Here is a 24,787-nt window from a genome sequence, read left to right as displayed (position 1 = left end):
ACAATGTTACTAAATAACCAAGAGATGACTGAGGAAATCAAAGGGAAAGTCAAAAAATACCTAGAGACAAATGACAATGAAACAAGATGATCCAAAACCTATGGAATGCAGCAAAATCAATTCTAAGAGGGAAGTTATAACAATACAAGCCTACCACAAGAAACAAAAAAAAACCTCAAATAAACAATCTAACCATACACCTAAAGGAACTAGAGAAAGAAGAAAAAACAAAACCCAAAGTTAGCAGAAGGAAAGAAATCTTAAACATCAGAGCAGAAATAAATGAAATAGAAACAAAGAAAACAATAGCAAAGATCAATAAAACTAAAAGCTGTTTCTTTGAGAAGATAAACAAAATTGATAAACGACTGGCCAAACTCATCAAGAAAATGAGGGAGAGGATCAAATTAATAAAATTAGAAATGCAAAAGGAGATGTTACAACAGAAACCACAGAAATACAGAGCATCCTAAGAGAATACTACAAGCAACTGCCAAAAAAATGGACAACCTGAAAGAAATGGACAAATTCTTAGAAAGGGATAACCTTCCAAGACTGAACCAGGAAGAAAGAGAAAATATGAACAGACCAATTGAAAGTAATGAAATTGAAACTGTGATTAAAAATCTTCCAACAAACAGAAGTTGAGAACCAGATGGCTTCACAGGTGAATTCTATCAAACATTTAGAGAGGAGATAACACCCATCCCTCTCAACCTCTTCCAAAAAATTTCAGAGGAAGGAACACTCCCAAACTCATTCTATGAGGCCAATATCACCCTGATACTAAAACCAGACAAAGATACTACAAAAAAATAAAATTACAGACAAATATCACTGATGAATATAGCTGCAAAAATTCTCAACAAAATACTAGCAGACAGAATCCAACAACACATTAAAAGGATCATCTGCCAAGATCCAGTGGGATTTATCCCAGCGATGCATGGATTCTTCAATATACGCAAATCAATCAGTGTGATACACCATATTAACAAATTGAAGAATAAAAACCATATGATCATCTCAATAGTTTCAGAAAAAGCTTTTGACAAAATTCAAAACCGATTTATGAAAAAAACTCCTCAGAAAGTGCGCATAGAAGGAACTTACCTCAACATAATAAAGGCCATATATGACAAACCCACAGCAGACATCATTCTCAGTGCTGAAAAACTGAAAGCATGCCCTCTATGATCAGGAACAACACAAGGATGTCCACTCTCACCAGTATTATTCATCATAGTTTTGGAAGTCCTAGCCATGGCAATCAGATGAAAAAGAAGTAAAAGGAATACAAATTGGAAAAGAAGAAATAAAACTGTCACTGCTTGCAGATGACATGATACTATACATAGAGAATCCTCAAGATGCCACCAGAAAACTACTACAGCTGATTAATTAATATGGTAAAGTTGAAGGATACAAAATTAATGCACAGAAATCTCTTGCCTTCCTACACACTGATGAGAAATCTGAAAGACAAATTAAGGAAACACTCCCATATACCACTGCAACAAAGAGAATAAAATACCTAGTAATAAACCTACCCAGGGAGACAAAAGACCTGTATGCAGAAAATGATAAGACACTGATGAAAGAAATTAAAGATGATACAATCAGTTGGAGAGATATACCATGTTCTTGGTTTGGAAGAATCAATATTTTGAAAATGATATACTACCCAAAGCAATCTACAGATTCAATGCAATCCCTATCAAACTACCAATGGCATTTTTTACCAAACTAGAACAAAATACCTTAAAATTTGTATGGAGACACAAAAGACCCCGAATAGCCAAAGCAGTCTTGAGGGGGAAAAAATGGAGCTGAAGGAAGCAGACACCCTGATTTCAGACTATACTTCAAAGCTACAGTAATCAAGGCAATATGGCACTGGCACAAAAAAAAGAAATATAGATCAATGAAACAGGATAGAAAGCCCCGAGATAAACCCATGCACCTATAGTAAACTAATCTATGACAAAGGAGGCAGGGATATACGATGGAGAAAAGACAGTCTCTTCAATACGTGGTGCTGGGAAAACTGAACAGTTAAATGTAAAAGAAAGAAATTAGAACACTCCCTAAAACCATACACAAAAATAAACTCAAAATTGATTAAAGACCTAAATGTAAGACTAGACAGTATAAAACTCTTCAAGGAAAACATAGGAAGAACACTCTTTGACATAAATCACAAGATCTTTTTTAATCCACCTCCTAGAGTAATGGAAATAAAAACAAAAATAAACAAATGGGACCTAATGAAACTTAAAATCTTTTGCAAAGCAGCGGAAACTACAAACAAGATGAAAAGACAACCATCAGAATGGGAGAAAATATTTGCAAGTGAATCAACAGAGGATTAATCTCCAAAATATATAAACAGTTCATGCAGCTCAATATTAAAAAAACAAACAACCCAATTCAAAAAAGGGCAGAAGATCTAAATAGACATTTCTCCAAAGAAGACATACAGATGGCCAAGAAGCACATGAAAAGCTGCTCTACATCACTTATTATTAGAGAAATGCAAATCAGAACTACAATGAGGTATCACCTCACACCAGTTAGAATGGGCATCATCAGAAAATCTACAAAAACAAATGCTGGAGAGGGTGTGGATAAAAGGGAACCCTCTTGCACTGTTGGTGGGAATGTAAATTGATACAGCCACTATGGAGAACAATATGGAGGTTCCTTAAAAAACTAAAAATAGAATTACCATATGACCGAGCAATCCCACTGCTGGGCATATACCCAGAGAAAACGATAATTCAAAAAGAGACATGCACCCCAATATTCACTGCAGCACTATTTACAATTGCCAGATCATGGAAGCAACTTAAATGTCCATCAAGACATGAATGGATAAATAAGTTGTGGTACATATATACAATAGAATATTACTCATTCATAAAAAGGAACGAAATTTGGTCATTTGTAGAGACGTGGATTAATCTAGAGACTGTGATACAGAGTGAAGTAAGTCAGAAAGAGAAAAACAAATATCGTATATTAACGCATATATGTGGAACCTAGAAAAATGGTATAGATGAACCAGTTTGCAGGGCAGAAATAGAGACACAGATGTAGAGAACAAATGTATGGACACCAAGGGGGGAAAGTGGTGGTGGGGGGGTGATGAAGTGGGAGATTGGGATTGCCATATATACACTAATATGTATAAAATGGATAACTAATAAGAACCTTCTGTATAAAAAAATAAATAAAATAAAATTCAAAAATTGTAAAAAAAAGAAAATCTTTTTCTATGAAGTCCAATGATTTTGTTCCCTCATGGACAGTCTCTATTTAATTTTTTTTCTGTGTTGATAGGTCATGATTTATTTCTTTGCATGTCTCATATTTTTGTTGTTGAAAAGTTAGCATTTTAAATAATACAATTTGACAACTTTAGAAATCAGAACCCCCCTCCTTTCTTGTTGTCGCTGTTCATTTACTGACTTTGTGCACTAATTCTATAAAATCTGTATTCTTTGTCATGTAAAGCGACTGAAATCTCTAGTCAGATGGCTTAGTGGTCAGCTAATGATTGGACAGAGATTATTTAAATGGTTTAAACCAATAAAGATCCCAGCCTTTGTTGAAGGGCTCTGTGTGTGTGTTGCTGTACACCTTCAATAGTTACCCAGTTGGTTTATAACTCTGCATTAGTATTAACTTCCAGCTTGTACAGAGCTTCAAGGTCAGCCAGAGGTCAAATATTAGAGCCTTCTCAAGTCTCTTTGGACATGAGCAAAGCCCTACACATGTGCATGACTTTCTATATTTCCAGAAATATGTTGCAACTTTCCAAGCTCTCCAGGGACATCTCATTCTCCAGTTTTTCCTGACAGGTTAATTTTTCAGCTTCATGTTTGCTACTATTCTTTTTGCTGCCTGAGGCAGCTGTGGTGCTAAACAATTATCACTAATTGTTTTTGAAAATGCCCTGAAAAAATTCTATTTGCAGTTAGTCATCTCTGAGGTAATTCAAATAAGAGAAGACCTAAAATCATACTTTTCAGCTTTAGAGGAACTTCAGACCCATTCTGCGCTCACCAATGGCTGCTAGAGTGATGGGTTTTACAGCTTCCATGACTATGCAGCTGTTAGTTTCAATGGTGCTGTGGAGCTGGAGAGAGGGGGTGGGAATAAACGAAATTAAAACATCACAGAGTTCACTGTTCTTTCAATTATCTAGCATTTTTCCTGAATAAACACACCTTATATTGTTGCAAATTTCTGCTAATTTCTAGAGGTCTTAAAAAGTTGTTTTGGGCAATTTTTGCCAGTGTTTTGAGTGCTTTTATGTAGGAGCAGCTTTTCTGAGGTCATGTCTTAACCAATTCCACTGAGGTCAGAGCTTTTTGATCCTTACTTTCAATTAACAAGAACTTCAATAATTGTTAAATCAATTAAGTTACTGAGTCAAGGAAAATATCACTGTTCAATATCCGGTTTCTAAAAGGCCTTAATATAAGGCCAAATATTGATGATCAGAAGACTTTAAAAGCTCATTGAGGTATATGACAACAGGCAAGAAGGATTTGCAAAGTCAAGGTAGTTTCTGCCTTCTGGTCCCCTACTATCTAAAAGGCTCAGACTTTTACAGATCCTCTACCTTTTTCTACCTACCTCATTTTATTTGTAAGGAGACCTGGGTCCAGAGATGGGAACTGACTTGCCTGAGGTCACACAACTAGCTGTACGGTCATAAAGGAACCTTAAATGAATGCTTGCTCTAACCGCCTTAAGATAACAATGTGTCTCCAGTCACAACCAGAGTACCTCTGTAATATACTTTTCTCTATCTAATTGCACCACAAATAGTGTTTTCCTTACCCGAAAGGTCTCATATTCATTCTTCTTTGCTCATGTATATAGTGAGTTGAGAAATGCTTCAAGGGCTAAATCAAGAAGTTTGGACCACAGTTACTTATAGCTTAGAGTCATGGAGTCCTGTAAGACCCCTTACTGGTATATTTTTAACCAAACTCATGGAATATTACATCCCCTTCTGAGAGATAGCCCTGCAAATGGCTCTCTAGTGTCAATGGAATAAAAACAAAAGCTTTAGTAAGATCATACTATCCATTAGAGTGCTGTGGGAGAGAATAAAGAGCAGGGAGAGGGAGCTGAACGCTTGCCCTCTCTTCAGATGAGAGGAAGGGTAACTAAGAAACCTGGCTAGAGAAGGAAGAAAACAGACCTACAAAACCACCACTGTCATCACCACGACCATCAACAAGAACATTGCCTGCACTACCAGCACTAAAAAGCATGGCTTACAAAACTGAATGCAATGCTCTTCAATAATGTCTAGCAGTCCTATAGCATTAAAAAGATAGCCCAGCAAGAATTAACTATCTTCAGAAAATTTCAAGGGAGAAAAGAGCAAAAACTTAAGAAAGGGGAGAGGAAGGGAAAGGCACTACACTAGATGCTTCTCAAATCTTCTATTGTTTATCATTATCACTTTATTAAAGAGAAAACTGAGGTTCAGCAAGGTCAAATAATACAGTGTCTTGCAAAGGAGCTGTAAATTTCCAATGAAAGCTAACAATATTGACCAAAACACTTACTATTGTTTATCTCCTTTTACCCAGTAAATTCACTTCTGGGAATCCATGTCTGAAAAATAATCGTGGATACAGGGGAAAAACTTTATGCCCAAAGATAAGCATTCAACAATATTAATGATAATGAATAATTGAAAACAAATAAAATGTCCAGTGATTGGGGAAAGCTTAAGTACACCAATTTAATGGATTTTATAACACCCATCAAAAAGAAGCAGTACACAAACTTATGAACAAAGCAGAATGCCTATGGTGAAAAATTATATGAAAAAGTAGAATAAAAAAATGTACACAAAAGTATACATAACTACAAATATGTATAGAAAATTATGTTCAGGCCCCCAAAAAAGCACTGGAAGGAAACATATCAAAATAGTTCAGGTTATTTTTTCTGTGTGTATGGTATCTCCTATTGTTTTATTTCTTTTTTTTAATACAACTTTATTGGAATATAATTGCTTTACAATGTTGTCATGATTTCTGCTCTACAACAAAGTGAATCAGCTATATGTATACATATATCCCCACGTCCCCTTTCTCTTGCAACTCCCTCCCACCCTCCATATCCAACCCCTCTAGGTGGTCACGAAGCAATGAACTGATCTCCCTGTGCTACGCGGCTGCTTCCCACTAGCTATCTATTTTACATTTGATATTATATATTAGCCCATGCCACTCTATCACTTCGTCCCAGCTTACCCTTCCCCCTCACCGTGTCCTCAAGTCCATTCTCTCCGTCTCCATCTTTATTCCTGTCCTGCCCCTAGGTTCTTCAGAACCATTTTATTTTTTTAGATTCCATATATATGTGTTAGCATACGGTATTTGTTTTTCTCCTTGTGAATTACTTCACTCTGTATGATAGTCTCTAGGTCCATCCACCTCACTACAAATAACTCAATTTCAATTCTTTTTATGGATGAGTAATATTCCATTGTATATATGTGCCACATGTTCTTTACCCATTCATCAGTTGATGGTCACTTAGGTTGCTTCAATGTCCTGACTATTATAAACAGAGCTGCAATGAACACTGTGGTACATGACTCTTTTTGAATTATGGTTTTCTCAGGATATATGCCCAGTAGTGGGAATGCTGGGTCATATGGTAGTTCGATTTTTAGTTTTTTCAGGAACCTCCATACTGTTCTCCATAGGGGCTGTATTAATTTACATTTCCACCAACAGTGTAAGAGGGTTCCCTATTCTCCACACCCTATCCAGCATTTACTGTTTGTAGATTTTCTGATGATGGCCATTCTGACCAGGGTGAGGTGATACCTCATTTTAGTATTGTTTTGCATTTCTCTAATGATTAGTGATGTTAAGCATCCTTTCATGTTTTTGTTGGCAATCTGTATATCTTCTTTGGAGAAATGTCTATTGAGGTCTTCCACCCATTTTTGGATTGGATTATTTGGTTTTTTGATATTGAAGTGCATGAGCTGCTTGTATATTTTGGATATTAATCCATTGTCAGTTGCTTCATTTGCAAATATTTTCTCCCATTCTGAGGGTTGTCTTTTGGTCTTGTTTATGGTCTCCTTTGCTGTGCAAAAACTTTTAAGTTTCATTTCCCATTTGTTTATTTTTGTTTCTATTTCCATTAATCTAGGAGGTGGGTGAAAAAGAATCTTGGTGTCATGGATGTCACAGCATGTTCAGCCTCTGTCTTCCTCTGAGAGTTTTATAGGATCTGGCCTTACATTTAAGTCTTTAATCTGTTTTGAGTTTATTTTTGTGTATGGTGTTAGGAAGTGTTCTAATTTCATACTTTTCCATGTAGCTGTCCAGTTTTCCCAGCACCACTAATTGAAGAGGCCACTTTTTCTCAACTGTGTATTCTTGACATCTTTGTCAAAGATCAGGTGACCATACAGTCACGGATTTCTCTGTGGGCTTTCTCTCCTGTTCAATTGATCAATATTTCTGTTTTTGTGCCAGTACCATACTGTCTTGTTGAGTGCAGCTTTGTAGTATAGTCTGAAGTCACAGAGCCTGACTCCTCCAGCTCCGTTTTTTCCCTCAAGTTTGCTTTGGCTATTCGGGGTCTTTTGTGTTTCCATACAAATTGCAACATTTTGTGTTCTAGTTCTGTGAAAACTTCCATTAGTAATTTGATAGGGATTGCATTGAATCTGTAGATTGTTTTGGGTAGTATATACATTTTCACAATGTTGACTCTTCCAATCCAAGAACATGGTATATCTCTCCAACTGTTTGTATCGCCTTTGATTTCTTTCAACAGTGTCTTATAGTTTTCTGCATACAGGTCTTTGGTCTCCTTAGGTAGTTTTATTTCTAGGTATTTTATTCTTTTTGTTGCAATGGTAAGTGGTAATATTTCCTTTATTTCTCTTTCAGATTTTTCATCATTAGTGTATAGGAATGCAAGAGATTTCTGTGCATTAATTTTGTATCCTGCTACTCTACCAAATTCATTGATTAGCTCTAATAGTTTTCTGATGGCATCTTTAGGATTTTCTATGTATAGTATCATGTCATCCACAAACAGTGACAGTTTTACTTCCTCTTTGCTAATTTGGATTCCTTTTATTTCTTTTTGTTCTCTGATTCCTGTGGCTAAAAGTTCTAAAACAATTTTGAATAATATTGGTGAGTGTGGGCACCCACTGTTGTTCCTGATCTTAGAGGAAATAGTTTTAGTTTTTCACCATTGAGCATGATGTTGGCTGTGGGTTTGTCATATATGGCCTTTATTATGTTAAGCTTCCCCTATACCTACTTTCTGGAGGGTTTTTATCATAAATGGGTGTTGAATTATGTCAAAAGCTTTTTCTGCATCTATTGAGATTCTTATAGGGTTTTTATCCTTCAGTTTCTTAATATGGTGTATCACATTGATTGATTTGTGTATATTGAAGAATCCTTGCATTCTTTGGGATAAATCCCACTGGAGCATGGTGTAAGATCCTTTTAATGTGCTGTTGGGTTCTGTTTGCTATTATTTTGTTGAGGATTTTTGCATCTGTATTCATCAGTGATATTGGCCTCTAATTTTCTTTTCTTGGGACATCTTAGTCTAGTTTTCATATCAGGCTGATGGTGGCCTCGTTGAATGAGTTTGGAAGTGTTCCTTCCTCAGCTACATTTTGGAAGAGTTTGAGAAGGACAGGTGTTAACTCTTCTCTAAATGCTTGATAGAATTCGCCTGTGAAGTCATCTGGCCCTGGGCTTTTGTTTCCTAAAAGATTTTTAATCACAGTTTCAATTTTTCTGCTTTTGATTTGTCTGTTCACATTTTCCGTTTCTTCCTGGTTCAGTACAGCAAAGTTGTACTTTTCTAAGATTCTTTCCATGTCTTCCATGTTTTCCATTTCATTGGCACATAGTTGCTTGTAGTAGTCTTTCATGATTCTTTGTATTTCTGAGGCATCAGTTACTTCTCCTTGTTCATTTCTAATTCTGTTGAATTGAGCATTCTCCCTTTTTTCCTGATGAGTCTGGATAATGGTTTACCAATTTTGTTTATCTTCTCAAAGATCCAGCTTTTAGTTTTATTGATCTTTGCTCTTGTTTCCTTCATTTGTTTTTCATTTATTTCTTATCCAATCTTTATGATTACTTTCCTTCTGCTAGCATTGTGTGTGGTTTTTTTTTTTGTGCTTCTTTCTCTAATTGCTTTAGGTGTAAGTTTAGGTTGTTTATTTGAGATTTTTCTTGTTTCTTGAGGTAGGATTCTACTGCTATAAACTTCTCTCTGAGAACAGCTTTTGCTGCATCCCAAGGGTTTTGCATCATCGTGTTTTCATTGTCTTTTGTTTCTGGGTATTTTTTGATTTCCTCTCTGACTTCTTCAGTGATCTCTTGGTTATTTAGTAGCATTTTGTTTAGCCTCCATGGGTTTGTATTTTTTAGTTTTTTTTTTTCCTGTAATTGATATCTAGTCTCATAGCATTGTGGTCGGAAAAGGTGCTTGATGCAATTTCAATTATCTTAAATTTACCAAGGCTTGATTTGGGACCCAAGATGTGATCTATCCTGGAGAAGTTCCGTGAGCACTTGAGAAGAAAATGTATTCTGTTGTTTTTGGATGGAATGTCCTATAAATATCAATCAAGTTTATCTGGTCTAATGTGTCATTTAAGGTTTGTGTTTCCTTATTTATTTTTTGTTTGGAAGATCTGTCCATTGGGGTAAGTGGGGTGTTAAAGTCTCCTACTATTATTGTGTTACTGTCGATTTCCTCTTTTATGGCTGTTAGCATTTGCCTTATGTATTGAGGTGCTCCTGTGTTGCTTCCATAAATATTTACAACTGTTATATCTTCTTGGATTGATCCCTTGAGCATTATGTAGTGTCCTTCCTTGTCTCTTGTAGTAGTCTTTATCTTAAAGTCTATTTTGTCTGATAGGAGTATTGCTACTCCAGCTTTCTTTTGATTTCTACTTGCATGGGATATCTTTCTCCATGCTCTCACCTTCAGTCTGTATGTGTACCTAGGCCTGAAGTGGGTCTCTTGTAGACAGCATATATACACGTCTTGTTTTTACATGTATTCAGCCAGTCTGTCTCTTTTGGTTGGAGCATTTAATCCATTCACATTTAAGGTAATTATCAATATGTATGTTCCTATTGCCATTTTCTTAATTGTTGTGGGTTTGTTTCTATGGCTCTTTTTCTTCTCTTCTTTTTCCCGCCTAGAGAAGTTCCTTTAGCATTTCTTGTAAAGCTGTTTTGGTGGTGCTGAATTCTCTTAGCTTTCGCTTGTCTGTAAAACATTTGATTTCTCTGTCTAATCTGAATGAGATCCTTGCTGGGTATAGTAATCTTGATTGTACGTTTTTCCCTTTCATCACGTTAAATATGTCCTACCACTCCCTTCTGGCCTGCAGACTTTCTGCTGAAAAATCAGCTAATAACCTTATGGGGATTCTCTTGTATGTTATTTCTTGCTTTTCCCTTGTTGCTGTTAATATTTTTTCTTTGTATTTTATTTTTGATTGTTTGATTAATATGTGTCTCAGTGTATTTCTCCTTGGGTTTGTCCTGTATGGGACTCTGCATTTCCTGGACTTGACTATTTCCTTTCCTATGTTAGGGATGTTTTCCAGTATAATCTCTTCAAATATTTTCTCAGATCCTTTCTTTTTCTTTCCTTCTTCTGAGACCCCTATAATTTGATTGTTCTTGCATTTAATGTTGTCTTCAATTGAAACTGTCCTCAATTCTTTCCATTCTTTTTTCTTTATTCTGCTCCATGGCAGTTATTTCCACCATTCTATCTTCCAGCTCACTTATCCACTCTTCTGCCTCCATTATTTTGCTATTGATTCCTTCTAGAGAATTTTTAATTTCATTTCTGTGTTGTTCATCATTGTTTGTTTGCTCTTTAGTTCTTCTAGGAACTTGTTAAACGTTTCTTGCATTTTCTCCCTTCTATTTCCAAGATTTTGGATCATGTTTACTGTCATTACTCTGAATTCTTTTTCAGGTAGACTGCCAATCTCCTCTTCATTTGTTTGGTCTGGTGGGTTTTTACCTTGCTCCTTCATCTGCTGCATATTTCTCTGTCTTCTCATCTTGTTTAGTTTACTGTGTTTGATGTCTCCTTTCCCCAGGCTGCAGGGTCATAATTCCTCTTACTTCTGTTGACTGTCCCCAGTGGGTGAAGTTGGTCCAGAAGCTTGTGTAGGCTTCCTGGTGGGAGGGACTGGTGCCTTTGTTTTGGTGGGTGGGGCTGGATCCTTTCCCTCTGATGGGTAGGGCCATGTCCGTTTGTGTATTTTGGGATGTCTGTGAGCTTAGTATGACTGTAGGTAGCCTGTGTGCTAATGGTGGCATTGTGTTCCTGTCTTGCTAGTTGTTTGGCATGAGGCATCCAGCACTGGAGCTTGCCAGCCCTTTTGTGGAGCCAGGTCTTAGTGCCGAGACAGATATCTCTAGGAGAGTTCTCAATGATTAATATCCATGGAGCCGGGAGTCCTCTGGTGGCCCAACATCTTGGACTCAGCTCTTCCACCTTGGAGCCTCAAGCCTTTTCCCCGGCCGGGGCACCAAGACCCTGCAAGCTGCACGGCGTAGAATAAAAGGAAGAAGAAAAATAAATAAACGGAGAGACAAAACCCCAAGACAAACATACACACACTAGGGCTTCCCTGGTGGCGCAGTGGTTGAGAGTCCGCCTGCCGATGTAGGGGACACGGGTTCGTACCCCAGTCCGGGAGGATTCCCACATGCTGCGGAGTGGCTGGGCCCATGAGCCATGGCCACTGAGCCTGCATGTCCAGAGCCTGTGCTCCGCAACGGGAGAGGCCACAATGGTGAGAGGCCCGTGTATCGCAAACAAAACAAAACAAAACAAAAACAAAAACATACACACACTCACAGAAAGAAAAGAAAAAGAGAAAACAAAGAAGAGAGCAACCAAACCAATAAAGAAACCCAAAAACGAATACAAACACTAAAAACTAAACTAACAATTACATAAAACCAGAAACAAATCAAATGCAGAAAGCAAAATTGAACTGAAGGATTTGCTTGGCCCAGTGAGCTGACTTGTTATACTCAGATGGACCCTGGCCAACTTGATCTGGCTGCTCTTCAGGTAAAACATCCAGATGGCCCAAATAACCAGCTTCTTCTGCAGTTGTTCAGTTGTTCTGCATGGAGAGGCTTCGTTGGCCAGAGGGCTGGTTAAATCCTGGGATTCTTCACAGGAAACAGGAGTGAGGACAGTCAGTTCCAAGGCCTCTCTTCTTTGTGTTTCGTCCAGTTTCACTTGTCTATAGGGTGCTGTGTGCAGAAGCCTTGCTGCTAGCACTTTAGACCAGAGTTCCTAGCACAGTGAAATGGCTGTGCTGACACCTCAGCTCTGTGGGCAGACGTGTGGAGAAGTGCTGCACCCAGCTCCTCTCAGGCATAAGCAAGGCAAGGGAGCTCCTGGGCAAGGGGTCCCACCAGGTCACATAGACTCCTGGAGTCTGATGTCCTTTTATTCCTTTGCTCTTAGTCTAGTTTCACTTGCTCACAGGGAGCCATGTAAAGAGGTCTCACAGCTGTTCCTTCAGACCACAATTGTGGTTCTTTGAGTGGAAGGCATAAGTTTATATGTATATATACATATAAACTTTAGATGCAAGAAGAACTGATTTAAAATCCCACTTATGCTAATTACTAGCTATATTAACCTGTGCAAGTTTCTTTTTCTTTTTTTTTTAATTAAAGTATAGTTGATGTACAATACATAAGTTACAGGTGTAGGATACAGTGATTCACAGTTTTTAATGGTTATACGCCATTTATTCTTATTATAAAATATTGGCTATATGCCCTGTTGCACAATATACCTTTGTAGCTTATTTTATACCTAATAACGTGTACCTGTTAATCTCCTACACTTATATTGCCCCCCCTTCCATTTCCCCACTGGTAACCACTAATTTGTTCTCAATATCTGTGAGTCTGCTTCTTTTTTGCTATATTCACTAATTTGTTGTATTTTTTAGATTCCACATATAAGTAATATCACATAGTATTTGTTTTTCTCTCTCTGACTCATTTTATTTAGCGTAATATCCTTAGGTCCATCCATGTTGCTGCATATGGCAAAATTTCATTCTTTTTATGTCTGAGTAGTATTCCATTTTGTGTGCGTGTGTGTGTTTCTGTGTGTGTACACACATACCCCACAACTTCTTTACCCATTTATCTGTTGATGGACACTTAGGTTGCTTCCACAACTTGGCAATTGTAAATTATGCTGCTATGAACTTTGCGGTGCATGTATTTTTTCAAATTAGTGTTTTCTTTTTATTCAGATGTATACCCATGAATGGAATTGCTGAGTCATATGGTAGTTCTATTTTTCATTTTTTTAAAGAAACCTCCATAATGTTTTCCAAAGTGGTGCATCAATTTACATTCCCACCAACAGTGTAGAAGGGTTCTCTTTTCTCCACATCCTTGCTAACATTTGTTATGTGTGTTCTTTTGGATGATAGTCATTCTGAGAGATGTGAGGTGATATCTTATTGTGATTTTGATTTCAATTACCCTGATGGTAAGTGATGCTGTGCCTCTTGGCCATCTGCATTTCCTCTTTGGAAAAATGTCTATTCAGTTCTTCCACCCATTTTTAATTTTTTTTTAATGTTGAGTTGTATGAGCTGTTTATATATGTTAGATATTAATCCCTAATCAGGCATATCATTTGTAAATATATTATCCCATTTGGTAGGTTGACTTTCCATGTTGTCAATGGTTTCCTTTGCTATGCAAAAGCTTTTAAGTTTAATTAAGGACCATTTGGGTTTTTTTTTGCTTTTATTTCCTTTGCTGGAGTTGATAGATGCGAAAAATATTGCTATGATTTATGTCGAAGAGTGGTCTGCCTATGTTTTCCTCTAGGAGTTTTATGGTTTCAGTCTTACGTTTAGGTCTTTAACCCATTTTCAGTTTATTTTTGTATATGGTGTTATGAGAATGCTCTAATTTCATTCTTTTACATGTAGCTGTCCAGTTTTCCCAGCACAACTTATTAAAGAGATTGTCTTTTCTCCATTGTATATTCTTGTCTCCTTTGTCATATATTCATTGACCATAAGCAAGTGGTTTTATTTCAGGGCTTTCTATACTGTTCCATTGATCTATTTGTCTGTTTTTGTGCCAGTACCATAGTGTGCCAATGACTGTAGTTTTGTAGTATAGTCTTAAGTCGGGAGGCATGATTCCTCCAGATCTGTTGTTCTTTCTCAAGATTTCTTTGGCTATTTGTGTTTCCATACAAATTTTAAAATTATTTGTTCTAGTTCTGCGAAAAATGTCCCTGGTATTTTGATAGCAATGGCATTGAATCTGTATATTGACTCAGGTAGTATAGGCATTTTGACAGTGTTAATTCTTCCAGTCCATATACTTCCAACTGTTTGTGCCATCTTCAAATTCTTTCATCAGTGTGTTATAGTCTTCCGAGTACAGGTCTTTTACCTCCTTAGACAGGTTTATTCCTAGGTATTTTATTCTTTCTGATGCAATGGTAAATGGGATTGTTTCCTTCATTTCTCTTTCTGATAATTTATTGTTAGTGTATTGAAATGTAACAGATTTCTGTATATTAATTTTATATCCTGCAACTTTGCTTAATTCATTGATGAGCTCTACTAGTTTTCTGGTGGCATCTTTAGGACTTTCTATGTATAGTATCATGTCATCTGCAAACAGTCCCTTAACCTTTCTTAGCCGCAGTCAACCTCTTAAGAATTGCTCTGAATATTAGATAATGCATGCAAACAATTTTCGCATAGTAGGTACTCAGCAAATGAAACTTTTAATATTCTGTGTTCTCTTTTTCCACATTTTTATTATAATGCAGAAATGCCAATAAACTCAATATTTTTTTAAAAAAAATGAAAACTAAGATCACATAGCTAACAAATGGATAGGTCAAAATCTGTACCCAGATCCAGCCACCTAAAAGACCATGTGCCTAACTCCTATCAACTCTCCATAGAGAACCAGTGAGCCAAGGTGTTAGAAGGGTCATTACCAGGGATATAAGATAGTGGCAAAGACAAGATAGAGAGCAAAGCTCAGAGAGTGCAATTACAAGAGTCTATGTGACCTTTATGATGGGGCAGGAGTGAATGGCAGGCAGGCCTGAAGCCTGAGCCTCTTGAAGGACGTTCCTGGGAAACTGACATTCACTTCACCTAATCTCACAGTCCACAATCAGGAATGTGTTGGGATTGTTTTAGACCACATACTCAATGCTAGCTGGCACCTAAGCAGCAGTCTACAGATAAGTTAGATGGGAAGCATGGCAGGAGGGTATGAAAAGTTCATGAGAATTGGAGAGGGTGACACTCATGCCTTGCAGTCTCCTCATTCTGCATGGGTGTCATCTTTTCAATCAACACCTCCATGGGAAGAACTCAGAGGGCCCTGAGAGCTGACACTTCTCTTTGAAAGCACTCTGGGTTATGCCCTGCTTTGTGAATCCTAGATCACTGACAATGCTGAACTTAATTTGAACCCTGGGCTCCAGGACAGCAGAGACTATTAAGAAACACCCTTTCATGTTCTGAAAAACAAGTAAACCACAAAGGACCATCTCCATCCTCCCTCATGACTCCCATAAGACTCACAGATGACTTCCTTGTTTATCTGCCTCTATAATACCCCCAAGTTTCCTTCCTTTTCTTTAAAATGTTCCTCATTAATGAAGGTTTTCCCTATGGTAACAGTCTGAATACAATGAACTCCTTAAACTAGCTAGTGCACAGTTTTGGTACTTTGGATTTTATCATTTGAGTTGCACAGGAAGCACTGTCAAATCAAAAGAAATTCTTAGCCTTCCCTGGGTTAAATCTGATAGGTAAAATGTTTTAATACACATATTATAGATATTATATGCTGTACAGGAAGCTCCTAGAAAATTGTCAATGCCCTCATTGTCCATGATATGTTTCTATTTATCAGAATCCTGGTGCTACCTTGCCTGATATTACAAAACAGTATAGTGTCATTAGTTGCAATTTATTTTAAATGGTAGCTTAATTATAACATTAATTCTTTAACTTGAAATCAGCATCTTCAAATCAGTGGTTTTAATTGGGCACTCACTTCTCTTACCTTTGGAATCTTATTAATATAGAGATGTTTAGGAGTACTCCAGATCATTTTTTCTCATTACATGATATTCTTAATGTATTCTTGGTATATTCTAACTATATGGTTGGCATATTATGCCACTATAATTACCGTATATCTGAAGATTTTTTGTAAATATTGTATTCATCCATTTTTATAAATTAGATGTAATATCCACTCTTCTTTGGACATAGACATCATTATGTTTACAAATATTTTGTCCAATACCTTTTCTGGATTAATATTTATCTTGTTCTGCATACCACAGAAATAGCCACATGTCCTTGTCAGTTGCATTATTATTCTTATAATGAACTCTCATCATATCTTTCACTTTTGAAAATTACCAGTAGTAAGTTAGTCACAGCTATGTAAATCTCTTCCTCATCTATAGATACTTTATGTTTTATTCTAATGCAACCCTAAAAGCACTTGTAATTGTCTACAGGGCAGAGTACTTCATTGTTAACAAAGAAGGACTTTCTCAGAACCCCAGAGAATAGCACTGTACCAATCCTTTTGTGTACAGGTTTCTGATGGCACCCTTTAATGACCTTTGAGATCATACCAGTGAATTGATTCAGGATTCTGAGAACTCTGAGAATCAAATGAATTCATGAGTTTGCTAATGCAAGGTCTAGTAAAACAAGAACTACTTAGGACTGAATGAACTAATGAAGGATGATTGAGGGTTTTGTTTGGAATATTACTGATGTTATAATGTTCTATTTTTTGAATATATAAGGAACCCATTTCTCTTATGTTGTAAGTTGTCTATAACTCATAACAATTTAGAATATTATGTTTTTGTAAGTTGAAATGAAATGACATTCATTTGTAAATGACATTTGTAAGTGGCATTATCTCTGCCTAATCCCATCTAGGATTCAGAAACTCATATTATTCTTATTTCCATAACAATAAAATTATTTACATAGGTTTAATTAGAGTCTGTCCTCTTTATTATCAGGAAAGGGTTGGAACACTGGTTTTTGCAACCAAGGCCTTACCTGGAATGACATATATGAAAATGATGCTCATTGAATCAGATATGACCAGATACTTTTAAGGAGAAAGGTTGACTTTACGGAGCCAACAATGCTCACAAAGCCCTCGTGGAAAAACCAGGCTGACACCTGTATTACAGAGTTCTTGGCCTTATAGGTGAGTAAGGAAACTCTCTTCCTGGCAGACACAAAAACTTTAGGATATGCTGGGTATCTAGAGAAGAATCCACCCAAATTTTTAGGTACTGCAGGTGAAATCTGGTGGATAATTCTTGGCTTGGCTTCTTAGCCTCAAAGGGCTTTTAAAAATCCAATCTTAGATTCTTTTTGAAAACTTCCAGCAAAGCAAACTTAAATAGACCCATATGGCAAATAATTATCCTTGTTGTGAGTACAAATAATTAGGCGAAATCTCATGAGACCAGCCTTATTTTTTAAATCAAGAATATTTTTTCTTTGAGATTAACTTTCATCAAAAGGGAGAATTTTTGTGTTTCAATGGAAAATGATGCATTGTCTATAGCACACCCTTTTGGATTATCAGAGTTTTGCCCTGTTGTCTTTGAGCTAGTTGAACTTTTGCATCTCTTGTTAATTGAGGGTAACTTACAAACATGCACACCCTGTCTTATCTGGTTGAGATTTAAACAACTTCCTCCTCTTGTCAAAAAAAACAGTTTTGGTATCTATCTGTAAATTGAACTGGATCCAGCCAACTTTCCCAATTTGTAAATATTTAGCAAATTTTCAATCCCTTCTATTTTTTCTAATATCTAGTTATAATCCTCCAAACTAGCAATTCCAATGTTCCCCTTCCCATATGATCTGGAGTCATGGAGAACTAAGACCTGATGATCCATATCCCTATAAGGATTCCAGGTCACCTTGTAACTGACCCTTTCCCCATGATATGAAGAAGACCTGTGAACTGAAACCCGATGACTTGATATAAACCTCTAAGTGCTCACCACCACAGCAGACCATGCACTGGGCTAGAATTTTCCCTGGACAAACCACTGTCTGGACTAAGGAAGTCAGGTGAAATGCTCAATTCATATATGCCCTTATATGAAAGATTGCCAGGAACATGGACAATATCACAAAGAGGACTGACATCCCACCTTGAGAGGTTCAAGAAACTCCAATGAGCGGCACTACATAATCAAAAAATTTTCCACCACTGACCACTTAGAAATCACTGGACCCTCAGTGTTCAACTCCTGGCTCTTTTCTTTAATACAAACTTTTGTGTTAAACAACAAAGTCCTACTGTACAGCACAGGGAACCATATTCAATTTCTTGTAACAAACCATAATGGAAGAATATGAAAAAGAATATGTGTGTGTGTGTGTGTGTGTGTATAAAACTGAATCCCTTTGCTGTATACCAGAAACTAACACAACATTGTAAATCAACTATACTTCAATAAAAAATAAATAAAATTTTTTAAAAAAATTTAACTTTTATATTAATATTTTTCTTTCTCATTTAGGGTATACCTCTTCTTTTAGGATGTCTGATTTTCAGGACCCTAAAACAACTGACCTTTGCAACCTCAAAAGGTGGTCAGAAAAACACCAACAAAAGTCCTCAAGCAACTATTTCTTAAGCCCTGCTGCATCCCAATCAGGTTTATGATTGCCTGTGAACTATCAGCAATGAATAATATTCATGTTGAATAAAAGTGTGGGGGCTGGGGTAATAGATAATGTAGAATTTTACCTGAGTCCTCTGCTCCTATAAAGCAGTAATGGGTGGCTCATGGAACTTTCTACCTGCAAGTTTGACCTTAAATCAATCTGCTTGGTCCACAAAGGAGTTTCTTCAAATATGTTGATGACTAGACTAGAAATTTGATTTGCAGTCTGAGATTTAAAATCACTGCATTTTCTTTCTCCAGGCATAAACAAGCAAACTGATTCATTTCACCTAACACGGGTCCTGAGACTCTGGATCAACAAGCTCTCCAGGTAATTCTGATACAAAGCTATATTAGGAATAACTGAACTAGATCCCTGTAAACACTGACATCTCATTTTACATTTTCCTCTTGTAGTTAACTCGGGAAATATAGTTTCAAACTAACAGCTTTCTCCAAAAATTAGGTTCTACCACCTTCCTAGTAGGATCACCAGGAATTGAGACAAATGATTTATATACACCCTCTGATACATGTATACATGTATTTATCTGATTTACTCCTCACAATTCTGGGAAGTAGGTTATACTGCCTACTTTACAAATGAGGAAAACAGAGACCCAACAAGCTCAAGTAATTTTGCCAAGATCTCATAGCCAATAAATAAAACTCAAATCTGAAGGAGATACAACACTACCTAAACACTTGTCATTTCCTTTTGTTACTGGGCCATAGAGGTAGAGAAAAGGCCAGGCAATGCTAATTGAAAGCCCAGATGTCGCACTCTAAAGCAGTGACAAATGTCATGGTCAGGGCAGTGAGATACTTCCTCCCACTTGTCTCTGTTGTACACAGACTGTGAGGTCCAAGAGCTGACCATCAAGGGAAGGAACTCTTCAGAGAAGCTTCAGGCTTTCCCTTACATCCCCTAGGAATCACTACCATCTCTGTTACACAACTGGAATCTACAATGGGGTTAATGCTACTGATTACCTCTTGCAGCAACCATGAAAAATCTATTATGGGGAGAACTGCAAGGCCCTCTTCACATGTAATGTGAAATCTAAAAGCTCAGCCCAAAATTCCATCCTAACTGTACCTTTACCAGTTTTTCCAGTGAAACAGAAGGGCCAGTAGTACTGGCAATTGGAGGGCATGGCACACTCTGTTCTTTCCACTTCCAAAGCAACTGTTCTTTCCCAACAATAGCCTCCCAGTAGGATCTCCAAGATTGCTTCTCAGAGCCTCTAAGGAGCTTCAGCCTCAGCCGGTGGAGCATCGGTTGTTCGCCTCACTAACACCACACGTCCCAGCTTTCAAAATGACAAAATCAACAAAGCCAATGACTATGACAGGCCATTGAAATTCTCAAAATCTCTTTTCAGTCCCCATCAATAAACATTAGTTTATGAGTCAGCATCACTAAAAGCAATGGTCAGATGATAACTAGGAGTTTCTGGAATTGGCAGGCAAATGATAACTGAGTCAAAGGGTTACTGTAAAGCATACATTAAGAAGCAAATGTGTCACAGCCAGCAGACATCAACAAGAACCTGGCAGCACCAGGGGGTCATTTTTATTTTTGTTTATAAGCCATTATGCTCAAGCTCACACACTCTTTTATGCTGCTGGTACTAGTTGACAATTATGGTGGGTTTCAGAGGGGTGAGAGAGTTGAAGCACAAAGTTCAACATAAAAGAAGATATGGGACACATCTCAGATCTGTTGGTTGGCTTTAGGGAAAATGGGCACATGTTCAAAGTCTGACTTTTTTTGTTTTTGTTTTTGCGGTATGCGGGCCTTTCACTGTTGTGGCCTCTCCCGTTGTGGAGCACAGGCTCCGGACACACAGCCTCAGCAGCCATGGCTCACGGGCCTAGCTGTTCCGCGGCATGTGGGATCTTCCCGGACCGGGGCACGAACCCGCATCCCCTGCATCGGCAGACGGACTCTCAACCACTGCACCACCAGGGAAGCCTAGTCTGACATTTTTTTAGTAGGAAAAAGACATATTTATGAAATTCCACATACCATGCATCTGCAGTCTTCAAGGTTACCAATTGATAGGCAAGTAGTAGTTATTTTTAAGAAAGAAATATGTTTAGTTTGGGATGCTATAATAAAATACCATAGATTGGGTCATGTATAAACAATAGAAATTTCTCACAGTTCTGGAGGCTGGAAGTCCAATATCAGAGTGCCAGCATGGTTGGGTTCTGGAGCATGCTCTCTTTCAGCTTATAGACTGCTGATTTCTTGCTGTATCCTAACATGATGGAAAGAGGGCTAGAGAGCTCTCTGGGGTCCCTTTCATGAGGGCACTAAAACCATTCATGAGGGTTCTACCCTCATGATCTATCTGCTTCCCAAAGGCTCCACCTCCTGGCACCATCACTTTGGGGATTGGCTTTTAACATGAATTTGGGGGAGATACAAACATTCAGTCTGTTGCATTCCATCCCCTGCTCCATAAAATTCATGTCCTTCTCACATGTAAAATATATTAATTCCATCCCAACAGCCCTACAAGTCAACTCATTCCAGTATCAACTTTTAGGTCTAGAGTCCAAAATTTCATCTAAATATCTAAATCAAATATGGGTGAGACTCAAGGTACAAATTATACTGAGGCAAAATTCCTCTCTAGCTGTGAACTTGTGAAAACAAACAACTTATGTGCTTCCAAAATACAATGATGGGACATGCATAAGATAGACATTCCCACTCCAAAAAGAAAGAAGGAAGGAACGATAGGTCCCAAGCAAGCCCAAAATCTAGCAAGGCAAGTTCCATATGATCTTAAGTCTTGAGAACAATGCTCTTTGGCTTGATGGTCTGCTTTCTAGACCCACTGTGGCAGCAGTCTAGCCTTCTGGACCCACTGGAGTAGCAACATCACCCCCACAGTGTGGTGGAGGGCTGCCCACACTGTGGCTCTCTGCAGTGGCCCCACACATTTTGGTTCTCTGTCTGGAAGAGGCATGGGGAGAGAGGTTTGTGTGTATCCTCAGGATTCTGCAGAGTGGCCGTACCCCTACACCTGGGGTGGGAGTGGCAGCCCTGATGATCTCTGAATCACCTTCAGGGTCCTTCTTCCCTTGTTTTGAAGAAGAATAGTGCAGGTTCACATTGCTCTATGGTCTGGTCCTATAGGATCTAATAAGTTTTCCTTCATTTTGTCTTGTTTTCTCTGTTTCCTTTAGTCCTAGCTGGCAGTGTTTCTGCTGGTATAATCCCATCTTTATTCCTAGCTTTTGTTGAGATACTTGATTAAATCCATGGTTCACACCCACATTAATCTCCTTATCAAATGGTACGTCTACCATACCTTTAGTGCTTTCTTCCAAATACACTTTCTCATTTTTTGTAATATGGATGAATCTTTAAGTTCTGGTTCCTTTTTGCTTAAAAATTTCACCTTCTCTTCATTTCTCTCCTCTGACATTTTAGTATAAGCAGTCAGGGTAAACCAAGCCACTCCTTTAACACTTGCTTAGAAACCACATTAGCCAAATATCCAATTTCATTGCTTGCAAGTTTCACCTTCCAAAAAAACACTAGAACACAAACAGTGCAGCCTAATTATTTGCCTCTCTATAACAAGGATCACCTTTCTCCATTGTCCCATAACATGTTCCTCCTCTCTGTCTGAGACCTCCTCAAAATGAACTCTACCATCTATATTTCTACCAATATTCTGTCCATGATTACTTAGGTATTCTCCAAGAAGACTGAAGCTTTCCCTACCACTCTTTCTTCTTTCAGAGCTCTTGCCAGAATCACCTTTAAAATTCCATTCACAGCAATCTAGACTTTCTCTGTCATGCACCTCAAAATTCTTTCAGCTTCTGCCCATTACCCAGTTCCAAAGCCACTTCCACATTTTTAGGTGTTTGTTATAGCAGCACCCCGGACTTCTCAGTACTAATTCGTGTTTAACTGAGTTCAGGACACTATAGCAATATACCATAGACTGTGTGGCTTATAAACAACAGAAATTTATTTTGCACAGTTCTGGAGGCTAGAAGTCTGAGATCAAGGTCAGGTTCTCCTGAGAGCTTTCTTCCAGGTTGCAGACTTCCAACTTCTCACTGTATCTTCACATGATGGAAAGAGGGTGAGAGAGCTTTCTGGAGTCTCTTTTATAAGGGTACTAATCCCATCCATGAGGGCTCCACCTTCATGACCTAATTACCTCCCAAAGGCCCCACCTCCTAATACCGTCACATTGGAGGTTAGAATTTCAACGTATGAATTTGTGGAAGACACAAAAACATTCAGTCCATTGCAAGGTACAAAGTAACAAAACCTTATATTAATAATAATGATTAAAATAATAATAATAATAATGATTAAATAGCTAACATTTATTTAGGCACTGTGCACACATGGCATTGATCACCTCATCCCCATATTACAGATGAGAAATGTAACACTTAGAGAGGTGAAGTCACTTTCCAAGATTACACAGCTAATAAGCTGCAAAGCTAGAGTTCAAACTTGGACTATCTGACTCTCACAATATTAACTTTTAAATAAGCCATGCCCTTAGACCAAGACAGATTTGCAGAAGTAGAATGAAGTGGAGTGAATAAAGAAATAATCCAAATGCAAATGTCTGCCTCACTAGTTACACTGCCACATTTATCCAAAACATTAGTCATCAACCTCATAAAAATACTCATTGCAGTATGATTTATAAACATGAAAAATTGGAAAAAAGTTAAATTTCTAACAACAGTTGAAGAGTATATAAAGTATAGCTCCTATAATAATGAAACTCAAATGCATCCATTACTCATTCATTCAACAAACATGTATTGAGCATCTACTATATGCTAGGTACTCCTCTACATGCTAGGGAAATAGTAATGAACAAAACAGTGTCCTTGTCCCATGCAATGAAGCTTATGAAAATTTTTAAATGACATGAGAAAATACTTGATGAAATGTCAGGTTGAAATTAGATAAAATTATGTATTTAGTATGAACTAAATTACACATACACAAAACAGATACATGTACAAAAGAGAGTTAAAAGACAATATGCCAATACATCCAATACATTGCTTCTGTGCTGAAATATCTTATTATTACAGGTAACTTTATATTTTTATATATTATTCATATTTACTGCAAAGAGCATTTAATATAATAATAATACATTTTATATTTTAGTTCTTGGGCTCATAAATATAATTGTTTTGGTGACATTAGATCGTTCACACTATTTCTGTGCTCTCATCTAGCAAATGCTTTACACTAACTCTTTAATGTGGTACTGCAAGGACAATGGTGCTTCAAGGACAAAGGACAACCCTGCCTGAAAAAGTTTCAGCGTTACACCCCCTACCCGACTCTTAGTCTCCCTCCCCACCATGTCAGGATGGTTACAAAATTCCTGAGCCCACCTGGGCGACGCCCACCTGGGCAACTGGACCTGTCCCAAATAAGGAAAGGCATATGCCCTGCCTCACTCGCACCCTATAGAAGGAAGGTATATGTGCCTCGACCAATAAGTAAATGAAATTTTCACCTCGGACCATTCCTTTGTTTTCTGGCTATAAAAACTAATCAATAGCACATGTTCCGGCTCGACTCTCCCAGACTACTAGGAAGTCGGGCTGCCGTTCTGGCAGCGACCTTTCCCTCTAATAAATTCTACCTTCTTTACATTCTGCCCTGTGTCTGGAAATTCTTTTCCAATGCACCTTCGGACCACGACAATTAACTCAGTGGTTACCAAACTTTTTTCTTCAATGGCCAGAGGGCAAATATTTGAGGCTTTGAAAGTCATGCAGTCTCTGCCACTACTACTCAATGCTGCCGTTGTACTACAAAATCACCCACAGACAATATTTAACTGTGTTCCAGTTAAGTCTGTGTTCCAACAAAACGTTATTTACAAAAAAATGTGGCAGAGAAGATTGGCCCAAGGGC

The 24,787-nt window shown here is 37.7% G+C and overlaps 1 protein-coding gene across 6 annotated transcripts in view; it reads right to left on the bottom strand.

Annotated features, from left to right (window-relative positions):
• Positions 1 to 24,787, bottom strand: part of OPHN1 (oligophrenin 1) — a 607,786-nt gene that overhangs the window by 391,410 nt on the left and 191,589 nt on the right. The window lies entirely within an intron of this gene.

The sequence above is a fragment of the Globicephala melas genome, chromosome X (assembly GCF_963455315.2).
Source record: "Globicephala melas chromosome X, mGloMel1.2, whole genome shotgun sequence".
Classification (NCBI taxonomy): Eukaryota; Metazoa; Chordata; class Mammalia; order Artiodactyla; family Delphinidae; genus Globicephala; species Globicephala melas.
Note: the sequence above shows the minus strand (reverse complement) of the source record. Positions and strands in the feature narration are given on the sequence as shown.